The following is a 20,784-nucleotide window of genomic DNA, read 5'->3' on the forward strand; positions in this document are numbered from 1 at the left end:
GGGCTCGGGGGGTCCGCATGATTATCTACCTGGACGACATACTGATTATGTCTTCGTCCCCCGACCAACTTCTCAGACACCTGGAATGGACGGTGAATCTTCTGGAAGGATTAGGCTTCCTCATAAATTGGGAAAAGTCCATTGTGACCCCAGGATACAATTCCTAGGTTTCGAAGTCGATTCGGTCGCCCAGTTCTTGTTCCTCCCAGAGGCCAAGTTAAAGTCTATGAAGAAGGAAATAAGACGTGCACTACGGGCCACCTCTCTCTCTATATGACAACTGGCGAGAGTGATCGGTCTTTTGGCCTCATCGATTCAGGCGATTTTTCCGGGACCACTACACTATCGGGCCCTACAACGTCTGAAGGGATCCCATCTTCGGTCGGGCAGTTCGTACGAGAGCGAATTGAGCCTGGACAGGGATTCCAAAGAGGAACTACTGTGGTGGTTAGACCTTATGGAGGCTTGGAACGGCCGGGCTATCTTCGGTACCGCTCCGGATGTGGTAATAGAATCGGACGCCAGCCTACATGGTTGGGGCGCTCGATGCGGCAGTGTCTCCACAGGTGGAAGATGGTCCGAAGTCGAGTTGAAGCTGCACATAAATTGTCTGGAACTGCTGGCGGGTTCATTCGCCATTCGGAGTCTGTCTCCAGCTCAGGGAAACTGTTGCATTCTTCTGCGCATGGACAATGTGTCCGCGGTCAGGTATATAAATCACCTGGGTGGAACGAAGTCAAAACAACTGGCGAACGTGGCAAAATACGTTTTGCCTCCACAGCGCTGTATCGGTTACGGCCGAACACATACCAGGATTGGACAACGAATGGGCGGATTGGAATTCGCGTTACTTGAAAGACTCAGGGGATTGGCATCTGCTACCTTCGACCTTTCGACTGATAGATCGTTTATGGGGTCCGTTGCAACTGGATTTGTTCGCGTCCAGACTGAACTCCCAACTGCCCCGATACTTCAGTTGGAGGCCGGACCCAGCGGCCACGGCGGTGGATGCGTTCCTGCAAACGTGGCCTCTGAGGCGTCACTTTGCATTTCCACCATTCAACCTGATCTCTCGGACACTGGCGTACTCGTCCAGACAGGATTGCACGTTGGTGGTAGTAGTTCCCCTCTGGCAAACTCAGCCGTGGTTTCCCCGTCTCCTGGAGATGGCGATGGATTTCCCACGGATGATCGAAACGCGACCGGATGTGCTTCTGGATCCGGATGGGAACTCGCACGAATTGGTGGATCAGAACCTACTCCAGCTCACGGCTTGGTTGATCTCAGGGGACCCTGGTGTGTCGCGGACGTTCCGCAAGCTACTACACAACTCTTGAAAAATGCCTGGGCACCAGGTACCAGAACAGCTTACAAATATGCATGGCGCGTGTGGTCTGGCTGGTGCGTGGGAAGACTGTTGGATCCACTTTCTGCCCCTCTGAAAGAGGTTCTCAGTTTCCTGACCACACTTTTTGAATCTGGTTTTGCCTACCGCACTATTAATGTCTATAGATCGGCCATCTCAGCCAGACATCTAGGAATTGACGGAGCTCCGATTGGACATGTGTGTCGATTGTTGAAGGGTATCCGTTTCTCTAGACCTCCGAGATCGAGGAGGACTAAGACGGCTTCTAAGTCGGTAGCCTACCCTAGGTGTTCAGTCAGGCCTGCTCTGTGCCCTGTGGCTTGTCTCCGAGTTTACTTGGATCGCACTCGCCAGTTGAGGTCATCGGATCTGTCTCAACTGTTTATTTCCTTTAGGACACCGTTTCTCCCAGTCTCCTCGACTACGTTGGCTCGTTGGGTTAAGAATCTCCTTTCCGCTGCAGGGATTGATACTTCAATTTTTTCGGCTCATTCGGTTAGAGGTGCCATGGCATCGAAGGCTTCTACGATGGGATGTCGTTTGGATGATATCTTGAAGGCGGCGGATTGGTCTAATGAATCTACGTTCCGCGATTTTTATTTCCGCCCGATTGACCATGTTTCCTCGATAATTGTGACTCAGCTTTAAACTAGCATAATAGGAGCCTCCGTGTCATTAATAAAATTCCCAGATTTTACTAATAACATGACGTAAAGTCATGATTTTATTAATGACACGGAGGCGAGTATTATACCCGCCCACCCACCCGTGGGGTATGGGTCAGATTTACGTTATTGGTATGGTCTTTGTAATTGTTATATAGGTAATATACCGATAATGGTGTATATGGTTATACGTGACGTATGGTTATGATATATTACATTCAGATCCTAAGTTTGGATTTTACCACCTATTTCTCTCTTTTTACAGCTTGATTTCGTTGTGATGATGTCTACCATGTTGGCGATTGTTAATTCCTGAAGTGGATACATTTTGGTTGTTGGGTCTTCGGTTCAGAAGGCAAAGAAGAGGAAGTGGAAGTACATAGCAAGACATTTATGGACTGTTCCTATAAGCTGATTGGCTGCCCTGTTACTAGGCAGATCTGGTTGTATCTGTTATATATTTTTACATGTTTCTCTTTCAGCTATATTTTCTCTTTGCTGCTGAGGAATAAAGTAAGAAAGAGATAGCATAATACTCGCCTCCATGTCATTAATAAAATCATGACTTTACGTCATGTTATTAGTAAAATCCGGGAATTACTTTGGTCTTCTGATAACATACATGGAATACTGGAGGGATGTAAGCTTTTGTTTTAGCTGGATGTTGTAAAATGCAATTGAAAGCTTTGATCCTTATCACACTGTTATCAAGGAAATGACCCCAACTTGTGAAACCAGTCACATACACAGAAAGTTAGATACAATATTGCAGTTTGGCATATCAATTTCTTAAAGGTTCAGTAAATGGGGCTTACTGAACCAAGTGCTGTACAGGCGGACCACTCAGAAGTGGAAGTGTGGAGGCAATTTACCTCCCAGGCTGGCAGGTTGCTGTAGGTAAATTGCCGGCCGCTGGGTGGCCACCGTTCGTACAAACAAACACGTGGCTGCGGCCATCTTTATTCAGCCGAACACGGTCAGCGGTGTGTGCAGCCAAATCTATAGAACTGATTTTGGCTACCCAATTGCACGAACACCGCTGACCCTTACCTTCTCCTCCACTCAGTTTTCAGCCGCAGCATCTAAATCCCATTCGGCAATTCGAACGCACATTCGAATGGGACTTAGTCATTTATCAGTGTAAAAAAGACCGACCGCACAGCCTAAATCTATGGAACTGTTTTGGGCATGAAAATGTGCTTGCGGTCGGTCACAAAGGACTTCCAGCTAACTTTTTAACCCCAGTGGCGTCTCCAGCATTCATATTTAGGGGGGGCACATGGGGGGCCAGGGACAAAAGTAAGGGGGCAATTACAAAATGTGTGTGTGTATGCGTATGTATGTGATATATATATATATATACACACACACACACACACACACACAAACGTGGAGAACATTTAAAAGTTAACAAAATTCAGATTTCCAGCACCTTGTTTAATATGCTAAAGTCTATGTGCTTTACATGTGCCATGTTAACAATATCTCATGATGCCAGAATGAAAACAAAACTATAGTTTTTTTGGGGTGGGGGGGAGGGGGGGTTAATTTTTAAATAATTTACAACATGCATTTTAAATGGAATTTGAATTAACACTTTTATATAAATATTTCACAAACATAGAAAATGGTCACTTAAAGGACCACTATAGTGCCAGGAAAACATACTCGTTTTCCTGGCACTATAGTGCCCTGAGGGTGCCCCCACCCTCAGGGTCCCCCTCCCGCCCGGCTCTGGAAAGGGGAAAAGGGGTAAAACTTAGCTCTCTGCCTCTGATCCTCCTCCGTTCCGGCCTGTCGGCTGAATGCGCACGCGCGGCAAGAGCTGCGCGCGCATTCAGCCGGTCGCATAGGAAAGCATTTACAATGCTTTCCTATGGACGCTTGCGTGCTCTCACTGTTATTTTCACAGTAAGAATCACGCAAGCGCCTCTAGCGGCTGTCAATGAGACTGCCACTAGAGGATTTGGGGGAAGGCTTAACCCATTTATAAACATAGCAGTTTCTCTAAAACTGCTATGTTTATAAAAAAAATGGGTTAACCCTAGCTGGACCTGGCACCCAGACCACTTCCTTAAGCTGAAGTGGTCTTGGTGCCTAGAGTGGTCCTTTAACAGTGTATTCTCTACACTCAGAGTTTAAGCATTTTAAAGTGACACAAAGTTGTATTTTGAAAGGCTAACTCAAATGATTTTTTTTCTGTAAGAGCAGATTTAGCTCTACTTCCATGAACAACTAAAAATGGATGGCACTAAAGTTTGTGCGCTGACCTATAGTTGGTGAATAGTATACCAACACAAATTAAAATTGCTTGTTTTATTCTCATGCTCACAATATGGAATCCTGGGTACATACATATCATTTAATCAAAAGCTGCAATATAAGTTCACGTTACTTACAGTAGTAGTGCCACTGTCTGGAGTGTCTGCTCCGCTCACTCAGTTCCTCTGCAAATTGCACTTTCAGGTAGGTAAGGTTTCACACAAACTGCCTGCAATCTCTGGTCACACCACTGTCTGCAATGTCAAGAGTAAGTGCCACTGTCATACCACTCACTGTCTGCATTCAGGGGTAAGTCACTTTTGTCACACTCACAGCACTCACTGTAATCACGACAATTAATTCACTTTTATTAGAACCTAGATGTGGCACAGGACACTGGCCACAATACCTGCTCCTCTCTGCTTGCTCGGCTGTGCCTCCTTTGCTCTTGCTCCTCTCTGCTTGCTCTACACCTCTCTGCTTGCTCTGCTCCTCTCTACTTGCTTTGCTCTGCTTCCTCTCTGCTTGCTCTGCTCCGCTCCTCTCTGCTCTGCCTCCTCTCTGCTTGCTCTGCTCCTCTCTACTTGCTTTGCTCTGCTTCCTCTCTGCTTGCTCTGCTCCGCTCCTCTCTGCTCTGCCTACTCTCTGCTTGCTCTGCTCCTCTCTACTTGCTTTGCTCTGCTTCCTCTCTGCTTGCTCTGCTACTTGCTTTGCTCTGCTTCCTCTCTGCTTGCTCTGCTACTTGCTTTGCTCTGCTTCCTCTCTGCTTGCTCAGCTCCTCTCTACTTGCTTTGCTCTGCTTCCTCTCTGCTTGCTCTGCTACTCTCTACTTGCTTTGCTCTGCTTCCTCTCTGCTTGCTCTGCTCCTCTCTACTTGCTTTGCTCTGATTCCTCTCTGCTTGCTCTGCTAGTCTCTACTTGCTTTGCTCTGTTTCCTCTCTGCTTGCTCAGCTCCTCTCTACTTGCTTTGCTCTGCTTCCTCTCTGCTTGCTCTGCTACTCTCTACTTGCTTTGCTCTGCTTCCTCTCTGCTTGCTCTGCTACTCTCTACTTGCTTTGCTCTGCTTCCTCTCTGCTTGCTCTGCTACTCTCTACTTGCTTTGCTCTGCTTCCTCTCTGCTTGCTCAGCTCCTCTCTACTTGCTTTGCTCTGCTTCCTCTCTGCTTGCTCTGCTACTCTCTACTTGCTTTGCTCTGCTTCCTCTCTGCTTGCTCTGCTCCGCTCTTCTCTGCTCTGCCTCCTCTCTTCTTGCTCTGCTCCTCTCTACTTGCTTTGCTCTGCTTCCTCTCTGCTTGCTCTGCTACTCTCTACTTGCTTTGCTCTGCTTCCTTTCTGCTTGCTCTGCTACTCTCTACTTGCTTTGCTCTGCTTCCTCTCTGCTTGCTCTGCTCCGATCCACTCTGCTCTGCCTCCTCTCTGCTATCTCACTGCTCTGCTTCATCACTGCTTGCTCTGCCTCCTCTCTGCATGCTGTGCTTCTATTTGCATGCTCTGCTTTTGCTCCTCTCTTCGTGCTCTGCTCTTGCTCCTCACTGCTTGCTTTGCTCCCCTTTTTTTGCTCTGCTCCGCCACTCTCAACTTGCGCTGCTTTGCTCTGCTCCTCTCTGCTTGCTCTGCTCCGCTCCTCTCTGCTGGCTCTCCTCCTCTCTGCTTGCTCTGCTCCTCTCTACTTGCTCTGCGCTGCCTCCTCTCTGCTTGTTCTGCTCCTCTCTGTTTGCTCTGCTCCTGCACACATATTGCCTAATACTTACACCCATACACGCACACTGCCTAATACATACATCCATACACACATACATCTATACACACATATTGCCCAATACCTACACACATATTGCCTAATACATAGACCCATAAACGCACACTGCCTAATACATACACCCATACATGCACACTGATTAATACTTACATCCATACACACATACTACCCAATGCATACATCCATACACACATATTGCCTAATACATCCATCTGTACACACATATTGCACAATACATACATCTATACACATATATTGCCTAATACATACACCCATACACACACACTGCCTAATACACACACACACACAAATACTGCCTAATACCAGACATCCCAAGTCTCCCGGTAGTCCTGGGAGACTCCCGCATGTTGAATGCAGCTCCCTGGCACCCGCAGATCATACACAATATACCGGAAATCATGATTTCACTAGGGCCCCGAGGTTTGCTGGCCCATTAAGAGCTGGGCCCCTGTGATATCAGCTGGCAGGGAGGAAGTGATGACAGCCTATCACTTTCTCCCTGCTTCACACAGAGCTGCCGCCCGGGAGGAGGCAGCAGCATGGAGGCAGAGCAAAAGGCTGGAGTGAGCTGCTGCTGCATGCTCACTCCCATCAGCCTCAGCCAGCAACAGAACTCTCAGAAAGCCACTAAGGTGCTAACAGGATGGTGGCTGCAAATCTATAAAGTATGACTTGTGTGCATGTCAATATCAATATGTGCGTGTATATGCGTGTATGTTTATCTGTGTGTGTGTTTCAGTGTGTGTATCTGAGTGTATGCATCAGTGTGTATATCTCAGTGCCAGTGTGTGTGTGTGTATCTGAGTGTATGTGCCAGTTTACGTTTCAATGTCTGTATCTGTGTGTCAGTGTGTATGTGGCAGAGTGTGTGTGTATATACAGTACGTGTATCTGTGTGTGTTGGTGGAGCGGGGGTGGCGCTGTAGCTTGTGAGGCCACCTCCCTGAAATGCATTTTTGCATGTTGGGATGTCTGTAATACATACATTTTACGTTGAATATATAATTTATATCTGTGATAATGTTTTAATTCATTTGGTGGGATTTTATTTATAATATTGTGGGATTTAATTTATGGGTTTAATTTAAATAAAGGATCACTATAGTGTCAGGAAAACAAACCTGTTTTCCTGACACAATACAATCCTAAGGGTCCCCCTCCCTCTGGGCTGAAGGGCTTACTTCAATCCAGGGCCGGGCTCCCTCTGTGCTGGTGGCCTCTCCTTCCCCCGCCGCCGACAGCTCCCGAGTGGAGCCGCGTGCGCATTCAAACAGTCCATAGGAAAGCATTTCTCAATGCTTTTCTTATGGACGTTCTGCACGCTTGATGCGATTTTCGCATCCAGCGTTGCAGAAGCGCCTCTAGCGGCTGTCAGGAAGACAGCCACTAGAGGTTGAATTAACCCTGCAATGTAAACATAGCAGTTTATCTGAAACTGCTATGCTGACATCTGAAGGGTTGAAACCTGAGGGACCTGGCACCCAGACCACTTCATTGAGCTGAAGTGGTCTGGGTGACTATAGCGTCCCTTTAATGTTACAGTGAACCTGTCTGACAGGTTCACTGTAAGTAAAACATTTTTTTCCTTATCTATAACATGTATTATGAATGTAATGGCTTGCATGGTCACTCACACACTCTTCAGTAAGCGCACATTGTCACGTACACACTCTCACTAACACACACTCTTACTGAAGTATACACACACACAATGTCACACACTCTCACTAACACACACTTATTAAGTATACACACAATGTAACTGACACAATGTCACTGACACACTGTCACTAACACACACTATTATTAAGTATACACACAACGTCACTGACACACACTATTACGTATACACACAATGTCACAAACTCTCACTAATACACACTATTATTAAGTATACACACAATGTGACACACTCTAACACACACTGCTAAGTATACACACAACGTCACTGACACACACTAACACACACTATTATTAAGTATACACACAATGTCACTGACACACTCAATAACACACAATCTTACTAAAGTATACACACACAATGCCATTCACACAAGTTTACAGTCACACTTTATACACAAACACACAAACATACACAATATGATCAGCCCCCTTAGGCTCCATGTGGGCAATACCTGTGCTGGTGCTGTGGAGGAGGAACCATACTCCATGCTGCATGAAGTCTCCCCTTCGTGTCTGCTGGGGGGAGCAGGAGAGCAGTGCACAGAGAGCACAGCCTGCTTCCTCCTCCCTCCTCCCTCCAGTGTCTGTCCGTATTTGCCTGCAGGATCCAACTGCTCAGGGGCTGGGCTCTCAGTAACCTGGAGGGAGCCCAGCGAGCAGTAACTTTATTTCCAGTTGGGGGGGCACAAAGGGGGGCACAGTCTGATCTAGGGGGGGGCCATGGCCCCCTCTGCCCCCCCCCAGTGACGCCACTGTTAACCCCTGGAAGGAATTGCCTGAATTTTGGTTATGTGTATGTTTGAAGTATGCTGATTAATAATATGTAGATTGAATGTATAGTTTTAAAGTTACACAGTAAATGTGTAAAAAGTATATTTTTCCTGCCTATGATAATTACATTACCCATTGTGTACAGTAATTCTATCACAGGCAGATGGGATGATTTTGTGGGAATGAATCGGAGCATTTTACTTTATTGTACGTGTTTTATTGGTTGTTCTACAAAACCCTGTGGGTGGTACTATGTATGGAAAACCTGCATAAAAGAAAGCCCTTTGGTGCCAATTCATTACAATTACCCAATGGTACATACTGAGAAATGTATCTTTCTATTATTTCTTGGAAGATTTTCCATTTATCCTCAGTGTTCTTTTCACTAGAGTTTATGCCAGTTAATATATTGTAAAGCTGCCCTTAACTTATAGAAATTGGCCTTTTTTAAATTTTAAAGTTTTAGTATACGTGCTTTTGTTTTTTTTGAGTTTATTTCAAAGGACACTATATTGTGACCACTATTTCCCAAGTGCTCACCTACTTGAATGTTGGTCCAGACAAGCATCCTTGCAAGTTGGTGCTTGTACCAGTTGTGACATGAAGGTGTCATTTAACAAGTTCAAAAACCTGATTCCCTTTGCTGGACTACTAGTCCCTCTATCCCAATTTATATCCGGGTAATTAAAATCTCCAATAATTAAAGTGTTACCCAGATTTGCAGCTTTCTCAATTTATTTAAACAGCTGTTGTTTCTCGTCAATATTAACATTAGGGGTTTTATAAATATCCCAACCGATAGTTGATTTCCCTTCTTTTCCCCCAAGCAGACATTTTCCCATAAAGTTTCCTCATCGCAACCCACTTGCTTAAGATTTGGCTTTAACTCATGGTTGACATACAAACATAACCCACCACCCTTCTTGTTTTTCCTATCCTTCCTAAATAACGTGTACCCATTTAAGTTAACTGCCCAGACATGTGTCTCATCCCACCATGTTTCAGTTATGCCTATTATTAGTGATGTACCGAACTGTTCGCCGGCGAATAGTTCCCGGCGACCATAGCGTGTTCGCGTTCGCCACGGCGGGCGGACACATGCACGGTTTGATCCGCCCCATATTCGTCATCATTGAGCAAACTTTGACCCTGTGCCTCACGGTCAGCAGACACATTCCAGCAAATCAGCAGCAGACCCTCCCTTCCACACCCTCCCACCTCCCTCCCAGCATCCATTTTCGATTCATTCTGAAGCTGCATGCTTAGTGAGAGGAGGGAAAGGGTAGCTGCTGCTGATTAGATAGGGAAATTGATAGCTAGGCTAGGGTATTCAGTGTCCACTACAATCCTGAAGGACTCATCTGATCTCTGCTGTAAGAACAGCACCCCAAAAAGCCCTTTTTAGGGCTAGAACATCAGTCTGCTTTTTTTTTTTTTTTCTGTGTAATGTAATTGCAGTTGCCCGCCTGCCAGCTTCTGTGTCAGGCTCAGTGGATGTTGTGGCCATTTGCCCAGTCAGTGCCACCACTCATATCTGTTGTCACAATAGCTTAAGCTTTACATTTAAAAAAAATAAAAACATTTCACTGTAATAGATTGAAGAGCAGTTAGTTGTCTGCCACCTTCTGTGTCAGGCTCAGTGGATGCTGTGCCCATTTGCCCAGTCAGTGCCACCACTCATATCTGTTGTCACAATAGCTTAAGCTTTACATTTACAAAAAAAATTTTTTTTCACTGTAATAGATTGAAGAGCAGTTAGTTGTCTGCAAGCGTCTGGGTGTCAGGCCTTCTTCAGCGTGTGCTCTGCAGACCCCTGCCTGTGTACTTTGACAGTTGCCACTCATATCTGGTGTCTCTATAGCGTGCTTTTACAAAGAAAAAAAACGATCCGTTTTTCTGGCACTGGAGGGTCCCTCTCCCTCCCACCCCCCAATCCCCGGTTAATGAAGGGGTGAAAACCCCTTCAGTCACTTACCTGGGATAGCGGCGATGTCCCTCGCCGCTGTCTCCGCCTCCGCGACGCTCCTCCTGGTGATTACGTCGGCCGGTGGGCGAGACTAATCTCGCCCACCGGCCGAGGAGACCTAATGCGCATGCGCGGAAATGCAGCGCATGCGCATTACGTCTCCCCATAGGAAAGCATTGAAAAAGCATTTCAATGCTTTCCTATGGGGTTTTGAGCGACGCTAGAGGTCCTCACACAGCGTGAGGACATCCAGCGACGCTCTAGCACAGGTTTCCTGTGCTAGAACCCAGGAAGTGACCTCTAGTGGCTGTCTAGTAGACAGCCACTAGAGGTGGAGTTAACCCTGCAAGGTAATTATTGCAGTTTATGAAAAACTGCAATAATTACACTTGCAGGGTTAAGGGTAGTGGGAGTTGGCACCCAGACCACTCCAATGAGCAGAAGTGGTCTGGGTGCCTGGAGTGTCCCTTTAAAGCGTGTGTGTCAGGCCTACAGCGTGTGCTCTGCAGAACTGTGCCAGTGCACATTGCCACTCATATCTGGTGTCAGTATAGCGTGCTTTTACAGAGAAAAAAAGGTTTCCAGTGTAAGCTAATAGCAGTCAGTGTCCTTAAAGCGTGTGTGTCAGGCCTACAGCATGTGCTCTGCAGAACTGTGCCAGTGCACATTGCCACTCATATCTGGTGTCTGTATAGCGTGCTTTTACAGAGAAAAAAAGGTTTCCAGTGTAAGCTAATAGCAGTCAGTGTCCTTAAAGCGTGTGTGTCAGGCCTACAGCGTGTGCTCTGCAGAACTGTGCCAGTGCACATTGCCACTCATATCTGGTGTCTGTATAGCGTGCTTTTACAAAGAAAAAAAGGTTTCCAGTGTAAGCTAATAGCAGTCAGTGTCCTTAAAGCGTGTGTGTCAGGCCTACAGCATGTGCTCTGCAGAACTGTGCCAGTGCACATTGCCACTCATATCTGGTGTCTGTATAGCGTGCTTTTACAGAGAAAAAAAGGTTTCCAGTGTAAGCTAATAGCAGTCAGTGTCCTTAAAGCGTGTGTGTCAGGCCTACAGCGTGTGCTCTGCAGAACTGTGCCAGTGCACATTGCCACTCATATCTGGTGTCTGTATAGCGTGCTTTTACAGAGAAAAAAAGGTTTCCAGTGTAAGCTAATAGCAGTCAGTGTCCTTAAAGCGTGTGTCAGGCCTACAGCATGTGCTCTGCAGAACTGTGCCAGTGCACATTGCCACTCATATCTGGTGTCTGTATAGCGTGCTTTTACAGAGAAAAAAAGGTTTCCAGTGTAAGCTAATAGCAGTCAGTGTCCTTAAAGTGTGTGTCAGGCCTTCAGCGTGTGCCCTGCCAACCTCAGCAAGTGTAATTTGCCACTCATATCTGGTGTCTCTATAGCGTGCATTTAAAACCAAAAAACTTTCTTCACTGTTATAGATTGAATAGCAGTTACTTGTCTTCAAGCGGGTGTGTCAGGCCTACAGCCTGTGCTCTGCAGACCTGTGCCAGTGCACATTGCCACTCATATCTGGTCTCACAGTAGCTTGCACGCATAGTACCACTAATCCCCCAAAAAATGACAGGCAGAGGCAGGCCACCCCGCAGGGGCCATCGTGGTCGTGGTGCTGTGATTCCCTTTGGCCCTAGAATAATGCCCAGTTTTCAGAGGCCACGTACCCTGAACTTGAAAAGTTCTGAGGACATAGTTGACTGGCTAACACAGGACACCCAATCTTGTACAGCCTCCGCTCGGAACCTTGACGCACCATCCTCCTCCAGCTTAGCTTCAGGCACCTCTCAAGATACCACACACCCGCCTGCCGCCACCACCAAAACTAGCACCACAGCCGCTTTACTTGGTATCTCAGAGGAGTTATTCACACATCCGTTTGAAGAAATGAGTGATGCGCAACCATTATTGCCAGAGGATGTAGATAACAGGGATATGTCTCAGGCAGGCAGCATTACACACATGGACGTACGGTGTGATGATGAGGATGTTGTACCCGCTGCTGCTTCCTTTGCTGAGTTGTCAGATACAAGTGAAGCGGTTGATGATGACGATGCGTCCATGGGTGTCACGTGGGTGCCCGCTCGGCAAGAAGAAGAACAGGGCGAAAGTTCAGATGGGGAGACAGAGAGGAGGAGACGAGTTGGAAGCAGGGGGAGGTCATCGCAAGGAGCTAGTGGCACAGTCAGACAGCATGCATCGGCACCCGGGGTCAGCCCGACAGCACGCCAATCAACGCATGCTGTGTCCACCACCAGAATGCCGTCATTGCAGAGCTCGGCAGTGTGGAATTTTTTTTGTGTGTCTGCCTCTGACAACAGCGATGCCATTTGCAACCTGTGCCAAAAGAAACTGAGTCGTGGGAAGTCCAACACCCACCTAGGTAACTGCTTTGCGTAGGCACATGATCTCACATCACAAACGCCTATGGGATCAACACATGAGTACAAGCAGCACGCCTACTCTAAGCCGCCATCCTCCTCCTGGTCCAGCATCTTCAGCCACGTCAACCACTGCTGTCCTCCTTGCCCCCTCTCAACCATCCGCAACTTTGTCTCCCGCCTTGAGCAGTTCCCGCTCATCTGCCCACAGTCATGTGTCTGTCAAGGACATGTTTGAGCGTAAGAAGCCAATGTCACAAAGTCAACCCCGTGCCCAGCGTCTGACAGCTGGCTTCCGAACTATTAGCCCGCCAGCTTTTACCATACAAGTTGGTGGAGTCTGAGGCGTTCAAAAAATTTGCAGCTATTGGGACACCGCAGTGGAAGGTACCCGGCCAAAATTTATTTTCACAAAAGGCAATCCCCAACCTGTACTCGATTGTGCAAAAGGAAGTAATGGCATGTCTGGCACACAGTGTTGGGGCAAGGGTCCATCTGACCACTGATACCTGGTCTGCAAAGCATGGTCAGGGCAGGTATATCACCTACACTGCGCATTGGGTAAACCTGCTGACTGCTGCCAAGCATGGAATGCATGGCTCTGCAGAGGAGTTGGTGACACTGCCACGACTTGCAGGCAGTCCTGCTGCCACCTCCTCTACTCCTCCTACTCCATCCTCTTCCATAACCTCCTCGGCTGAGTCCTCTTCTGCTGCTGCATCTTGCTCCACATCAACGGCACCCCCCCAGCTCTCCAGGTACTATTCCACATCCCGGATACGGCAGTGTCACGCCGTCTTGGGTTTCACTTGCTTGAAAGCAGAGAGTCACAACGGACAAGCACTCCTGTCCGCCCTGAACGCACAGGTGGAAAAGTGGCTGACTCCGCAGCAACTGGATATCGGCAAAGTGGTTTGTGACAACGGAACAAATTTGTTAGCGGCATTGAAGTTGGGCAAGTTGACACATGTGCCGTGCATGGCACATGTGTGTAATCTGATCGTACAACGCTTTGTGCATAAGTACACAGGCTTACAGGATGTCCTGAAGCAGGCCAGGAAGGTGTGTGGCCATTTCAGGCGTTCCTACACGGCCATGGCTCACTTTGCCGATATCCAGCGGCGAAACAACATGCCAGTGAGGCGCTTGATTTGCGACAGCCCGACACGTTGGAATTCAACACTCCTAATGTTCGACCGCCTGCTCCAACAAGAAAAAGCCGTTAATGAATATTTGTATGACCGGGGTGCTAGGACAGCCTCTGTGGAGCTGTGAATTTTTTTGCCATGTTACTGGACGCTCATGCGCAATGCCTGTAGCTCATGCGCAATGCCTGGACGCTCATGCGCAATGCCTCATGCGTCCTTTTGAGGAGGTGACAAACCTAGTCAGTCGCACCGAAGGCACCATCAGCGACATCATACCATTTGTTTTCTTCCTGGAGCGTGCCCTGCGAAGAGTGCTGGATCAGGCCGTAGATGAGCGTGAAGAGGAAGAGTTGTGGTCACCATCACCACCAGAAACAGCCTTATCAGCATCGCTTGCTGGACCTGCGGCAACGCTGGAAGAGGATTGTGAGGAAGAGGAGTCAGAGGAGGAATGTGGCTTTGAGGAGGAGGAAGACCAACCACAACAGGCATCCCAGGGTGCTCGTTGTCACCTATCTGGTACCCGTGGTGTTGTACGTGGCTGGGGGGAAGAACATACCTTCATTGACATCAGTGAGGAGGAGGAACGGGAAATGAGTAGCTCGGCATCCAACCTTGTGCAAATGTGGTCTTTCATGCTGTCGTGCCTGTTGAGGGACCCTCGTATAAAAAGGCTGAAGGAGAACGACCTGTACTGGGTGTCCACGCTATTAGACCCCCGGTATAAGCAGAAAGTGGCGGAAAGGATGCAGCATTTGCAAAATAAATTAAAAAGTATGCTTTACACAGCGTATAAGGGTGATGTCACAGCACAACGGGAATCTAACAGGGGAAGAGGTGAAAGTCATCCTCCTCCTCCCACGACCACGCCGGCAAGGACAGGACGCTTTAACCCCTTAAGGACCAAACTTCTGGAATAAAAGGGAATCATGACATGTCACACATGTCATGTGTCCTTAAGGGGTTAAAGATGTGTTTTTGATGGAGGACATGCGGAGCTTTTTAAGTCCTACGCATCGCCACAGCCCTTCGGGATCTACCCTCAGAGAACGACTCGACCGACAGGTAGCAGACTACCTCGCCTTAACTGCAGATATCGACACTCTGAGGAGCGATTAACCCATTGACTACTGGGTGTGCAGGCTTGACCTGTGGCCTGAGCTATCCCAATTTGCGATAGAACTTCTGGCCTGCCCCGCTTCAAGTGTCCTATCAGAAAGGACCTTCAGTGCAGCAGGAGGTATTGTCACTGAGAAGAGAAGTCGCCTAGGCCAAAAAGTCTAGATTACCTCACCTTTATTAAGATGAATGAGGGATGGATCCCGAAGGGACTGACACTGGGCGATACATTCGACTAAAAAAGGCCTGATGAGATGAGCTGCCTTGGGCTAAAAATGGTCCACTTGCTGCTGTATTTTAGCTCTGAATGCCGGTTGACTTGCGTGACTTATCCGCCACCAACTAGGGTTCAAGACGCAATGTTTTAGGGCACTTTCTGCCTGGGAAACAAACATCAATTTTTATGGCCGCTGCTACAGCAGCGGCTGCAACAATACCTAATTTTTCAGGCATGTGTACATGCCTAATTTTTCGTCCCTCTGGTGCTGCACTGTGGCTTCAAAAACCAAACCCAAAAAAAGGCACATAACAGGGATTAAACTGATAGGAATAGTACTACTTAACACACCACTCCTATCTGGTGGCACATTAGATTGCACGCGCAGTGCCCCAAATTTGAAGTAGGAGGACCGACCAAGCATCTTTTTCCATCTCCCGGTTCCTAAAATCGATGCCATATACACGTCCCCTGATAGGGTGCCATCTCGTTATTCTCTTGGGCGCCAGCTCGTTATACTCTTTTTCACTTCACTAGGGACACTTTACTGCACTATGGGCACTTAGACCCACTCTTTGTCTTGCACACTGTTATTCCTAGCCAGTATCTGTGATGGGAAATCAGGCAGTCATCTAAACGCTTAGATTGAGCTTTAGCTTAGAACACCCTTGAAGTTGTTTAAGGAGATTAGGGCTAGTTTAGAGGATTCTTCTTAGACCTCTCTGGGTCTTTATAGCCCTTCTACCTATCCAGCATTTCTGGAAACTAGCTAAGAGAAAGGGTGGCTGTGTGTCTGTGATACATTTAACTTTATATCACCTTATTGACACTTTATCACTCCGGTCTCCATACTCTCTGCCTATACCCATCTATTTAGAGGGAATTTCCTTGCCCCTGCCAATATTATATAATAGGTAATAGTATTGCCATTATTACACAATTAGGTCTCTGAGGACAGGTGTCAATCCATATCTGCCAAGTGGCCCTATGTAGGGGGAACAGTCCCTATTCTGCTCTGTGTCAGTGTGTATCAGGGGCTCTGAGGACAGGTGTCAATCCATATCTGCCAAGTGACCCTATGTAGGGGGAACAGTCTCTATTCTGCTCTGTGTCAGTGTGTATCATGGTCTCTGAGGACAGGTGTCAATCCATATCTTCCAAGTGACCCTATGTAGGGGTAACAGTCTCTATTTTGCTCTGTGTCAGTGTGTATCATGGTCTCTGAGGACAGGTGTCAATCCATATCTGCCAAGTGACCCTATGTAGGGGAACAGTCTCTATTTTGCTCTGTGTCAGTGTGTATCAGGGTCTCTGAGGACAGGTGTCAATCCATATGTCAAGGTGTCAATATGTCATATGTCAGGTGTCAATCCATATCCATTGTGATTTAGGAATGTCAGGTGATTTATGCCCTTTATGGATTAAAACCAGACTCTGCATCAACTGTGTAATTTTCCATGGGAGTTTTGCAATGGATCCCCCTCCGGCATGCCACAGTCCATGTGTTAGTCCCCTTGAAACAACTTTTCCATCACATCACTTAAAATTTGCCTGCCCATTGAAGTCAATGGCGGTTCGCCCGGTTCGCCGGTTCGCGAACGTTTGCGGAAGTTCCCGTTCGCGAACCGAAAATTTTGTGTTCGCAACATCACTAACTAGTTTGCAGAATTCTTTCCTAAGCTGTCCCTCACAGCTGTAGCATCCTCTCCCTACATTAATAAGAGCTCATGTGCATGCGGCGCTACACGACTCCAGCTTATATAAAGAGGCTGGGTCACATGCTGCACTGGCCAATCACAGCCATGCCATTAGTAGGCATGGCTGTGATGGCTTCTAAGGGCACACGAGTCAAACGCTTGTTGATTGGCTGCCTTGCAGCCTTTGAAAACGCGCCATTAAATCGCTGAACTCCAACCCGAACATACAGTGATATGTCCGTGTTCGGGTCCGGGGTCCAAAAAGCGTAATGTTCGGTACGAACCCGAACTTTACAGTTCGGGTTCGCTCAACTCTACTACATACATGTTTATGTTCCTGACCCTATGGTGTTCCATTAACATGAAGTGGTCTGTATGCCTGTAGAGTCCCTTTAAATTTGAATAGCATAAGTGAGGTAAAAATAGCCAAGTTGCAACTACGGCTGAGTTTGAGAATTTTTCAATCAGCTATATTTTTTCAGTTTTTATATTCCAATTTAATGAATAATCTTGTGTGTGGTAATTAAGCCACATCCACTATGTTCTGTTTCTGAACACTAAGGCAGGTGATTCTGTCCAGTACAACAAACACGTTTATTAGATAAATACCAACACTTTAATATAATTATTATAGTTATTTTATATCTAGAGCTAACTACCACACAAATATTTACGACTCATCTTTATTCTTTGTAAGAAAAAAACCTAAAGTATACATGCTAGATTCTTAATGTCCACATTCTAGTCACAGTGATAAATTGTGAAATGTCGCCTCGGGGCCATGTTTAAAAGAGTTCTACTTAGTTTTAAATGAAAATTAAATTTGCTTAAATGTTTATGAGAAAAAAAATAATGTCCATGTTTTTTTCTTTAAAAGTCGACACGTGTGCTCAGAATCTTTGATTTTTAGTTGCTGCCTCCAGCAAACAGGTTTATCCTCCAGTTATTTAATTAAATCAACATATTGCAGGTCATGGTATGAGACCTTTATCCTGGCATGCTGTAACAAGAAGGGCTTTGAGTTTGCAACATGCAAATAATATATATCTACAGCCAACACTGTCTTGGTACAAAGAGCTCTGAGAAGTAGTTTGATTCAGTCCTTTAACATGTTCGAATTGAAGCTTTCAGACAATATGGGAGAACGCAAAACCCCAAGACCTTGATTAATAGAGCCAGTTATCCTAGGAATCTTTTCAGACACATAAACACATGCAGATATACACTGCAGACACACACTCCCATACACAAATATGCATTACAACACAGCGAACCTTGTTCCTTGTTACAGTACCCTAAATGTAAAATCCTGTTACACTCTTCTGTCTTCTTCTGTCTTTCCAAGGCTATTTACTAACCTTTTCTGTACTCCATTATCACACTCCTCACAGTCTTTACCGGCAGTCTTTACCCACATCATATGCCCAGGGCACTGAAACAGGCAGCTGTTGCCCTCCTACCCTTCCCGTCTCCATCTGTGATGGCATGGCTGCCATTAAAGAGAGAAGGCAAGTTATATGATAATCACTATGACTGGGGAGTAGGCACCAGAAAAACATTGCTCCGGTTGTCTATAGAAGCCATTAAAAGCACTTCTAGGTTCAAAGTATGCTCCACAGAATGCATCAATACATACATTGATACATCAAGCACCCTAACACATTGTGGCCTGTCACCCCCTTATCCACTGTGTTCTGTTTCTGAACACTACGGCAGGTGATTCTGTCCAGTACAACAAACATGTTTATTAGATAAATATTATTATTATTATCGCCATTTATATAACACCAACAGATTCCGTAGCGCTTTACAATAATACGAGAGGGGTATTTAACTATGAATAGGACAAGTACAAGAAAACTTACAGGAACAATAGGTCGAAGAGGACCCTGCTCAAACGAGCTTACATTCTATAAATATAAAAACACTTATGGTTGCCCTGCTAAAAGCACATACCATGCACAAAGCCATGGGGACTGAAGCTTTACATCAAGCAAACATGATCATTTTTTTTTTTTAATTCAATGTTTCTTGAGTTGTACACATTAGGAACTGATAAGGCAATAAAACTAGAGCTAATAAAAAAAACCTATGATAGCTTTATAGTTTACCAAAGTATCAATTACCAAAATGCACAATATAACCATCTGATCGTGTAAGGATGTGAAGAACAAAATTAGAGAGAAGAAAAAAGGGGGTAAAGAAGAAAACAGAAATGAAGGAGGTGTAATATGCATTTGTCTGCAGACACACATTAGTTAAATTATATATGTCTATGGGCTTTTTTTAATTTATAAAATGTTGTTGTGGATATAGAAATTATTATTAAAACTACATACCGTAAACAGTTTTAGAATTTCCCTTGTTAGTTCTCATAGAATAGGTAGCTAATGGGTAACTGGCTGTCACCCAGGCCACCCACTGCAATGATGCATATGATTTTCAACTGGTTTCCCAGCTGGTTGAGTGTCATGGTATATATAGTTCACATACATCTGGAAGGTCAAGGTTAGTAATTACTGTCTTAGTAAAATATATTCATATGGTTACTTGCTGGGTACCAGATGGTAGTGCAAAATGCATTTACTCCATGACACGGGCACATATGGGTTAAATCTTCCATTATGAATACAAAACTATTAGAGAAGAAGGGATCTCTTATGTTGCTGAACAGAATTTACTTTCTGGCAAGGGATTTGCTAATTAATTGGAAAATTTCTAATACAATTAATAGTAACATTTCTCACCTGAGGTTAAAATTAACAACAATGATTGCACTCAAACTCTGAATTTTTCATACTGCGACAGCAGAGGTAGGTATATTCTGGAGCTTTATCGTAGGTTATATGTTTTATATATGTTTGATACATGTAATAGGATGTATAACACAGACGTTCAGCTTAATATTATTTTATTTATTTTGTAAATATATTTTTATTATCATTATACGTTCACAGTGAGAATCGTAGGTCTCTTCTTCAAGTGTATTGTAACTGAAGCACAATTGACATTCACAGTGAGACTCGCAGGTCTCTTCAAGAATATTGTAATTGAAGCACAACATGTGCCTGAACATGTATGAAGAAGAAAAAAGGGGGAAACAAGTAGGTATTCGGGCATGCAGGCCCACAGCAGCGATGGACTCACAGGTCCCTGTTCAGTAATGCAGTGGTTAGGCATCCATTGTTATTTTCGCGTGTCCCCCCTGGTTCGGTAGTGCACTGCCACCCATCTAGTTCCTGTCAGGGCGTCTAGGTCTAGTGTGTGCGCGGCCTTGTCTTGTTGAGTGAGAAAGGTGACAGGTTAGTACTGTATTAGTGACCCGTAAGTCACCGCAGGTTTCGTGTGATGTATGCCTATTAGACTCATGATTCCACTGTCAAGTGGACAGATATGTCCTAGTTTCTACGGAGTATGGGTCTGTGGCCCAAAAGAGGTTTGCGGGAAAAAAGGGAATAAAAAAATAAAAAAAGGGGACCGAGGAGGGGGGGGGGGCTGCGGGCGGTGCGGGGAAATTAGTGGGGCAGGGTGGTGGGGTCAGTCGTGGGCGTCAGTTCTGTCAGGTGGGTCCTCTGCAATATTATTTTTTTTACCAAACTCCTTGAGTCCTACACATTGAGATATCTTTTACGCTATGTTAAACAATGTTATACTTTTTTTATTAATGACAAAATCAGGTAGTGTGTGTGTAATAACGAGTGGGTAATTAGTGTGTGTGTGTA

Source organism: Pelobates fuscus, chromosome 7 (genome assembly GCF_036172605.1).
Source record: "Pelobates fuscus isolate aPelFus1 chromosome 7, aPelFus1.pri, whole genome shotgun sequence".
Lineage (NCBI taxonomy): Eukaryota > Metazoa > Chordata > Amphibia > Anura > Pelobatidae > Pelobates > Pelobates fuscus.